The following is a 10,353-nucleotide window of genomic DNA, read 5'->3' on the forward strand; positions in this document are numbered from 1 at the left end:
GGAGGAAATAAAATATGAATGGAAATCAATAACTTGTATAAATAATATACAAAAATCATAAAGTTAAAACTAAGTCCTTTGAAAATTAATAAAATTAATATATCTCCAGCAAGCCTTATTGAAAAGGGAGAAAGGCTAGAGCGCATTTATTGGACATTAGAAGCAGCTCACCATGACCTCTTTGTCTAGGACAGGCTGCCTACCTATTGCAGATCCCAGATCAATGAATGGAGAAGACTTCACTTTAAGTTCATGATTTAATGTCTTGGACCAGTATTTTAACTGCTAAGTCTGTGTTCATGATTTAAATTGATGCTAGAACTTTGACTTGCCCCCAGATTACTAAAGAAAACATGGAATTTTTCCAAGCTATCACCATGAATAAAGAGTAACTACTGTATGAGCAGGTTGAATGAGGCAATGAGGAAGACAAAAGATGATTATTTTACAGTGTAACCCATGAGTCCTGCAAATATCAGCCTTATGAAAGAGTTCCAAGTAATAGCATTATTTAGAATGAATGTCATGTACAACAGGAATATTGACTTTTCTATACAGAAAACTTTTTGGTTGAAAACAGAGCTCTGGTATAACATAGTTATACCTTGGGAATTTTTGAGTTGCCAACAATTGCTTTGTGAAGAGTCCACAAACAGAAATACAGAATTTCTGGGGAAAGTATGATTTTATTAAGAAAATTGGTTGCAAAATGTGGTTCAAAGACCAGCATAAAATTGGAGGAATTATTCTCAACTGGAATTCAGTGAGTCATTAGAACTCCCTTCCCGTGATATCCCATTGGTTTATGCTTGAGTCTTTAAGACCTGTAATTAACAAGTGAGTAAAAGCTCAAACATCTCCATAGGACTGTGGGGGCACAAAGCAGCCATAGTATTGGTACCAGCAGCCTCTGCAGCAATGGAAAGCGTTGCCAGCTGCTTTGGCAGCAAGGTGAAACAATGCCTCAAGGCAGACATCTTCACCCTCCTCCACATTAAGCATTGTCAATCTCAGAGTTTGGCAGGTGCTCATAAATTGCCCAGAAGAGATTAACTGAACCTACAAGAGATAAATGGGGAAGGGTTTTAAGTGGTAAGCATGCCACCTGGAAATCAGTAGGAGTCGCCCAATGGGCATAGGTGAAGTGTGTTTTGAAAAATCTCAGATTTCTATGGGAGACATTTGAGACCAAGCTAAAATTACGACTTAACAGAACAGCTTGAGCCAGATGAATGTTTCTTACCAATACTACTGAATCTTTCTTTTTACTTTCTTGGTGTTTGTGTTTTCGCTCCCTTAGTGACTAGCCAATGACTACAGCCACGGAATCTTCTCTTTTCTAGTCCCAAGGATGTAACTGCCCAGTTATCTTTAAAGAACTCTCCCCATCAATAATCTAGTTCCTTACTAATTAATGTTTTCAGGGCACTGGAGATACTTTTCTCAGAAATAGTGTTACCCTAGAGTTTTATTCATTTTAATGAGCATTTAATGCACCTTACTATAGGTCTAGCATTGTTAACATAAACAATTCTAACAACTCGTATGTTATTTTTTAAAGGTTTTCCAATAAAATAAAACTTTACTAAAGACAATCTAATGTATTTGAATAAAAAAATTTCAAACGTTTTCAACAGTTTCATCGCAGTTAAAAACTCATTCTTATAAAATTACAGTCTGAGTGATCTCACACTGAAGACTTATATCTAACACATGAGGAAAAACAGGGCGAGGATTTAGAGGTAGAGCGATCTAATGCAGATCCTAAGCCAGCGCATCATACTTACTCATACATTGATACATTATAATTATGGTCCATGTTTTCCATTTAGGTCATCATACACATGTTGGATATGTTTGCTACATAGTTTTAGGACATTTAAAACATGCTTTATAATAATTTTAAAGATTTTGTATATTAAAGTTTTCAGATTGGCAATTTGTCAAGGAAATAGAGTGAATGCAAATATACTTGAAACATTCTCAACAGAGTGGATTATTCAATTATTTTATGACGTATGTTAATATCTGTCCCCTCTACCTCCCTATTTAAAAGGAATATAACAGAGTAGCTTAGAATAAAATTGTTTCTGATATTTTAAAGTCACCTTATATGAGTTATGCAGAAATTAAGTAGTATATTTATTTCAAACATTAGGCCCTTCTAAGAATACAGGAGTGAGGTGCTAGACTAACATGTTTCACAAAGCAACATATGGACAGTGCCTCAGCAGTTATGGAAGAAAAAGATGATGCGTTCACATGAAGTCCAAAGACCCTTGTTTCTGGACTTTGTATTATCTTTCAGTCATAAAGTTTTGAAATAAGTGCCCCCTTTAAACTAAAAATAAAGAGAGCTGAATGTGTGAAATTCATATGGCTACAAGAGAGGCTTTGCTGTGTGTGAGTTGAATACTTTTCAACATACATGTATCTCACTCTTTCACCTTTCTTTTTGTCTTACACAAAACGTCTGTTTGGAGTACCCCTTTAATTTTATGCGTCATTTCTAGGGCAGTTCCAAAGCAAATGTTTCTGCTTTACCATTGTTCTCAGAAGTATTTCTGTCCTTAGGATATGCTGCTTATTTGATTCCCGAGATTTGTGATCTCCCTCAGTGATTGCTAGAATGATCTAATATAGGTCAGGTACATCTGTCTCCCCTTAGGCTAACTCAACTGTAGAAGTATGGATTCTTCATACTTCTCTGATCATAGCACTGATTCCTGAACAAAAGCCTTTATTAATATTTATGTCTTATGCAGAGAAACATCCTTTTTTTAAAGACGATAGAGTGTTGTAGTGAATAATCATTATCCATCTAGGCAATAATTCACATTCCTCACCTCTGAAGTTTGAGTAAAGACAAGTTTGCCTAGCAGATGCAATGTTAGCTTGGAGGAGTATATTGACTTTAGGCATTCTGTCAGCTTCTGTGTAAAACTGAAGCAATCCCTCTTCAAGTAAATCCTATTTAAACACTGAACTGTAATTACATATGATTTACTAATTTAAACTTGAAGTTAATATCAAGAGGATTAGTTTTGTTTGTAGTTCAAAAACGTACAAGCATGCTGAAGGCTACGTGCTGGATATTTTTCCTAATAGGAAATTGTAGATGTTTTCATCTATGAATTCTTCCTGTAAATTTAACATTTTAAGGAAATACATGATTAGTTTGCTAGGTTTGCAAACACCCTAATCAATTGGTAACTATGGTATTATAGATCAAAAAATGTGTAATTGAATGACAAAGGACATGATTTCTAGAAACTGCTCCCTCAATAATTAGCCATTTACCATGGAATAGGTCACTTCCTCTCCTTGGGCTTTGTTTTTCTCATCTCTGAATAGAACATTAAGTTTGGATGCTATTTTTTTTTTTTTTTCTGATCTAAAGTTCTTTGACGAATAGGTATCCAGAGCAATTAATTTATTAACAGAAATTAAATCTTCATCCTCAATGTAACATGCAATCCTACACATATACCCTCTGTGTCTGTGTGAATATGAGCATTGATCTAAGGCATAACCCAGATAATTATGAATGCATATACAAGCCAATTCAAAGTAGTATGGACAAAAAGATAGTGGGTAACTTGCAAAATGCTAGTTGGATCTGTAAAGATAATACACATAGAATAAAAAATTGACTTCCTCTTCTGTGTTTAGCCACACAGCCATTCTGTCAACTAAGCATATTATATTTTGGTGGGAGAAGCATTTATGTGAAACTTTGAAATGGTGATGAGTTAAACTTTATGAATTCATTTTTTTATTCTAGATCTGCTAAACCATGAAATGATAGAAAATATTTATGGCAGCTGCAGAAGAAGGCTAACATAAGACACAGGAAAGAGCTTGGGATGGCAGAAGTCTTTAGTGGTAAGGAATTTGTGCCTTTCTGGAGAAGCAAAGAAGACCTGGGATGAAAGAGTTCACCCTGAATTCCCTAAGGTGAATGGAGATTCATGTCTCTGGTGTTTGGGCTCCTACCTTTAGAGAAGTCATTTCAAATGTCAATTTAAAATACTAATGGAAAGCCAGTGACAAGGAATATAAATGTTAAAATCAAAGGAAAAAATATTATTGAGGAAAGTTGATCTTTTAACAAATGCATTTTCAATAAACTTTATTGTAAAAGTTGAAGACATGTGTCTATGTGGAAATGAATTACATCTCAACTGTGACTCATGATGTGGCATCTCACACATCATGGTGATATATCCAGGGTGCAGGTTTTCTGAAAATGCATCAGTTGAAATCATGACATAAAAGCAATCTCTAACAAAAGTCACAGTAAGTCTGTCTCTATTTCTAAAATACTAACTTGTAAGGTTTAAAGAGTTTGTCCTTTCCCATAATTCTTTGTGAAGTAATATAAAAAGACTGGCAACCTAAAGAAAAAAGTTAATAAAAATGCATAAGCATTAAATACCTACAGAGAGCACATATTAACTTAAAGCTATGAGTGAAATTTTAAGGAATCTCTGGGCTGTGTGAAAGAAAATCCAAGTCACACATCATGCTTACCCAAATATTTACATACAATTAAAAGATTGAATGAAAATGAATGTTGAGTCTAATCTGAAAATATGCATTTTTTTTTTTTTACCTATTACTACGTTTATGTGCATCTATATATATAGTACAAATTCTAGGGTTACTAATTATATAGAGAAACAATATATATTTATCTGATTAATCCCTTTGACCCACGGCCAAAAAAATTGATAGTGAAAATAGACTTTTAAGCCCATCCTTCCTACTCTCCCTTCTAATTAGGTTGATCTCTTTACAGACGTGTACAGAAGTGTGTGTGTGTGTGTGTGTATACAAATGTATATCCAGAATTTGGCCACTTCTCCTCACCGCCTTTCTTTGTACTAACAGTCTAAACCATGATCATCTCTCTCTAAGACTACTGCAGTAACTTCCTGCATCTGGTATTAATATTACTCCATGGAGAAAATGCACCTCACAGAGATTCTCTTAAGTTATCATTTAGGTCATATGACTCCTCTTCTCAAATTCTCCAATGGCTTCTCACTTCACTCATCATAATGCCCATGAACTTAGATTTTTGCAGTCTTATAATCATCCCTGCAACTATACTGTGGACTTAATATAGTTATCTTCTCTTACTCATTCAGATACACAGAGCTGCGCTGGCATACTGGCTATCATTTCATCACACGAGGCCTACTTTTGCCCCAGAGACTATGAATTTAAATTTCAACCTTCCTGAAATGTGCTTTCTCCAAATATCCACATCCCTTATTCCTTCTTTTCTTTTAGGTCTCTGCTCCAGTCTCCTCTTATCCAAAAAGACTGTTCATCCTGTTTAAAAAGACATCCACCTCTGTCATACTGACTTATTTTGCTTTGTAATGTTGGACTCCACCTATCATATCATTATATACTTTGTATTTATTTATTTATATCAAAAGCAAGTACCATATCCATTGTTCTGTGCTGATGACTATTTGTACATTCAGCATTATCAGTAGTGAGGTTAGCTTTGGTTAAGGGGAGCTCAAGCTCTTGAACTAATGTGCAGATTTTATCCCTTTTACAATTTAGATTGTTTTTAAGGAATCATCACACAGACAATAGGAAGTATGAGAAGTAATGATCCCTTCAAGTAAAGATACACTAGCCTACGTGGCTTATTGCTAATTGCTTCCTGTGTAGTGAGTAATGTTGGCTGGGCATTAATATAAAAGACAAAAAATACACATATTTTGCTTGCTCCTGTAAATCCATCCATATTCCTATTCTCTGATCTCCTTTTGTCAAACCTTCCAAAGACCCTGATCAAACATTGAGTCATTTGTCCTTTCCAAGGCATATATATATATATATATATGTTTTTTTTTTTTTTTTTTTTTTTCAAAGGATATTTTATTTTTTTTTTTTTTTTTTTTTTTTTTTTTTTTACCTCAGGACTCCTCCCTGTACGTAAGACAAAACAACCAAGTGTACCACTTATAATTCAGAATATCCTGAGTAGGGTTGTACTCCCACAGGAATCCATTTTCAGGTCCATCAGTGAGCTACTGTGTTCCAGCCTATCCAAGTTCAGTGTGACATGGATCTTTTTAAACACTGTCATATAGAACTTCTGACTTTCACAGCATTCCTTGAATTAACACCTCATTAAACTGAATGTGCATTTTTTTCTTTTTTATAGCTTCTAAAATAAGAGGAGTTAACACATTAGCAATAGTTAACAAAGTTATGAAAACAGTAAAGTAAGGCAAACACAAAATTGTTCAAAAGCATAATCCAAGGATATCCTTTTACCTTTGCTTTGTTCCAACCCACTATAGATGAGGCTCTTAATGGTTGTGCCAGGAGTTATCACAATTTCTCTCCTTACCAGTACGGAAGTCTTTATTATTCTCTAATCAGTGAGTGAATAGTTCTAGAATCCTCAGGGTCTGCTTTCTAGAGTTACTCCTATTAATGATTATTCTGTGGTAAGCAGGTCTATGCAAACTTACCCCCAAAGGCCAAAAATTCTGAGGTGAAGAAAGAGGGTCAAAAATCTAGTTTCTCAGAAAGAAACTTTCAAGATACTTAGCAACAGAAGTCATGTCTTGTGGTGAGATGAGATGATAGATCCCCAGTCATTATCCCCTGGACCCAGGATTTACATGCTATAGAGAAATTGTCTAGGGTAGGATTTATGACAAGTGAGTATTTATAATAATATCAAGGTTGTTTTGACCTAAGGCAGCATTTGCAGTAAGTGAGTGAAAGTGAAAATCTTAGAAAAATTTACTGAACTGGGGTTAATCAGAAGTCAACATAGCAGGTTTGCATCCAAGATGGAGTTACTTTAGCCTCCACAATAGTCCCTGGGCTTATGTTCCCTGAATGCACAATGTGAAACAAGATCTTATGTTAAATTAGTTTATTAGATTATAGGAGTTGGAGAAGAGAGAACATGAGATGAGGAAGAAGTAAAAGCCTGTACAAGAGATAATTATTGCGATCTTCAATATGAGAGGCTTGTTTCAGGAGGGATCTTTGGCGAAGCACACAGAATACCTCCAACAGCTATTTGCTTTCCCATCAGCTGTTATTTGTTTTATTACTGAGGAAGGCCCCTGAATGATCACTTCCCTGTCTTTTGGAGGCACTCTTGCCATTTGAGGTGGCCACTGTATAGGAAGAGTCCCAGCGCTAAAAATGAAGGGGAGATATACACATGAAGCAATTTCCTGTCACCTTGAAGTACATTCTGGCCTGAGAAGTCTGCATGGTACCACCCACTTAAGGTTTGAATGGAGTAATAAATAAGACTAAGTTGATGTGAATTAGGCCTCTGATATTTCTGTTACCCTGGGGTTCAAAAACCAACTGTCAAGCAATTTGGTCAAAAGTTTTGTTAGGTGTTAAAATCAGGCACATAGGTGTAGTCACTAGAATTTACACCCCTTCTTTAATAAAACACTTCCAGAAAGCACATCCTGTCTCTAAATGTTTTATAATTCATTTTATATAATTGCAGTAATATTTTAATGGTGATGATAGAAAACACAAGGGAGAAGATTTAAACGAAAAATCTTCAAATTAAAGAAAAGGAAGACTTTCAGGTGTTAGCTTGATCATGAATAGCAATTTCCAGATACTCAATTCCATAGATAGATGCTATGGCTGGAATATGTCCAACCAAAAGCATGTGCTGGAAATTTAATCCTCAATGCAACAGTATTGGGAGGTAGGGCTTGACAAGAGATCTTGGATTAATGCTGGTTATGAAAGTGCTTGAGGCCAGATGCAGTGGCTCACACCTGTAATCCCAGCACTTTGGGAGGCCAACGCAGGCAGATCACCAGAGGTCGGGAGTTCGAGACCAGCCTGACCAATATGGAGAACCCCGTCTCTACTAAAACAAAAAAACAAAAAAACAAAAAACACAAAATTAGCCAGGTATGGTGCACGCCTGTAATCCCAACTACTCAGGAGGCTAAGGCAGGAGAATCGCTTGAACCCAGGAGAGGGAGGTTGAGGGGAGCTGAGATCGCTCCATTGCACTCTAGCCTGGGCAGTTCAGTCTCTTGCTCGTTCTTTGCTTTCTATCACGAGATGACACAGCAAAAAGACATTCACCAGGTGTCTAATCCTTCATCTTGGACTTCCCAGCCTCCAGTACTAGAAGCTAATAAATTATGCTCATTATAAATTACCCAGTCTCAGGTATTTTGTTATAGCAGCACAAAATGGGCTAAGACAGTAGAGTTTTCTGAAATTGACAATACTGAATATCAATATATCAGCCCTTGATTTCCATCTCTCCTTTCACAGTTGTATTTCTCCCATTTTTCAGATAAAAGACGTGTTGTTTCAGGTATGAGACTCTCTAAGGGACAAAACAAAGGCACAGTTAGGGAATGCACTGCCCCTGAAGCTAAGAACCACTGAAGTAAAACATGAGAGATTTAACAAGACATTCCAAGGGAAATGGCACTTTATTATTGATTTATCTATTTTCTGTTTTAAAATTAAAATTAGGAAGTGAGAACATTTTCATATAGATACTTATTAACCAATTTTTTAAATTTAAAATAAAGTTAGGTTGTTTTCAAAGGAATTATTTCTAATTTGTTTGATTAGTTTCGTGATATGGATAGGTATTTCCAACTCAGTTATATAGCAAATACTTTCCAGAAATGAAGTGAAATAAATCTTTAGCTTTAAGATATAATGAATATATATTTAATAAAATGTATTTCTCATATAATACCTTGGGATATGTATTAGTCAGAGTTCTCCAGAGGGAAAGAACCAATAGGATAGATGTATATATAAAAGGGAATTTGTTAGGGGGAATTGGCTTACGCGATTACAAAGCAAAATACCATGATAGCCATCTATAAGTTGGGGAAGGAAAGAAGTCAGTAAATTGACAGTGTAACATACAGTCTGCTGTCTGAAAGCCCAAGATACTCCGGGAAGCTGCTACTGCCAGTTCTAGGGTCCAAAAGCTGAAGAACCTTGATATGGTTTGGCTCCTTGTTCCCACCCAAATCTCATCTCGAATTGAAATCCCCACGTATCAGAGGAGGGTCCTGGTGGGAGGTGATTGGATCATGGGGATGGCTTCCCCCATGCCATTCTTCTAATAGTGGGTGATTTCTCATGAGATCTAATGGTTTAGAAGCGTGTGGCAGTTCCCCAGCTCACTCTCTTTCTCTCCTGCCACCATGTAAGACCTGTCTTGCTTCCCCTTCGCCTTCCACCATGATTGTAAGTTTTCTGAGGCCGCCCCAGCCATGTGGAACTGTGAGTCAGTTAAACCTCTTTTCTCTGTCAATTACCCAGTCTCGGGTAGTTCTTTATAGCAGTGTGAAAATGGATTAATACAAACCTGGTGTCTGATGTCCAAGAGTGGGAGGAACAGAAGCAAGCATTGGCCACGGAGAAAAAGAAAGATATCCAGGAGAGTCAGCAAGCAAAACTTTTCCCACTTCTTCTGCCTGCTTTGTTCTAGCCGTGCTGGCAGCCAATTGGATGGTTCCCACCCACTTTGGGGGTGGGTCTTCCTCTCCTAGTCCACCAACTGAAATGTCAATCGCTTCTGGCAACAGCCTCACAAACACATCCAGAAATAATATTTTACCATCCATTCAGGCACCCCTCAATCCAGTCAAGTTGACACCTAATATTAACCATCCCTGTGTATAGGCCTTGAAACTATCCAAAATTATGTTAAAATTGTATATTTTAATATTTAAAAATGTTAACACTAGATCATTTTATAAAGTAGTAAGAGAGTAAACATGTTCAGTATCATTAAAGTTAGAAGAGGATTGTTAATTTTTGCATTTGCATTTAGAATAGTAACAGTAAATATTCTAGTAATACTGATGGGAATATCTTCCACATTATTAGGCATAGGCTGAAATAAAATGTATTCAAGTATTAAATAGTTAAACAGGTAGCCAATTTATGGTAAATGGTTGCTTGATTTCTGCAATAACTCAGGAAAAATGGCCATGGACCAAAGCAAACAATTTATTGCTTATAAATGTTACCATTCCTCCATTAGGGAGCAGTTGGTTTCGGCTAGGTGTGTGTCCTCATCAGTGCCTTTGCTGATGCATGACACCACTGTTAACAATTTTAACTGAATGCTTAAGTGGCAATTGAAGCCTGGCTTAATTTCTTTGTTTCATTGTATAGTGTCTATACAAAACAACCACAACAAAAACTCTCTTCTTCCACTTTTGCTCTTTTTCCAATACCTTTCATGGTTATGCAACTCTAAAGTTTTCTGGGTGAGTTTTATCCATGTTTTGAAAATGAAGTTGCTGAAGCAATATGGTCTATATACTCATTTTA

This window comes from Rhinopithecus bieti, unplaced genomic scaffold (assembly GCF_001698545.2).
Source record: "Rhinopithecus bieti isolate Rb0 unplaced genomic scaffold, ASM169854v2 scaffold_51154, whole genome shotgun sequence".
Classification (NCBI taxonomy): domain Eukaryota; kingdom Metazoa; phylum Chordata; class Mammalia; order Primates; family Cercopithecidae; genus Rhinopithecus; species Rhinopithecus bieti.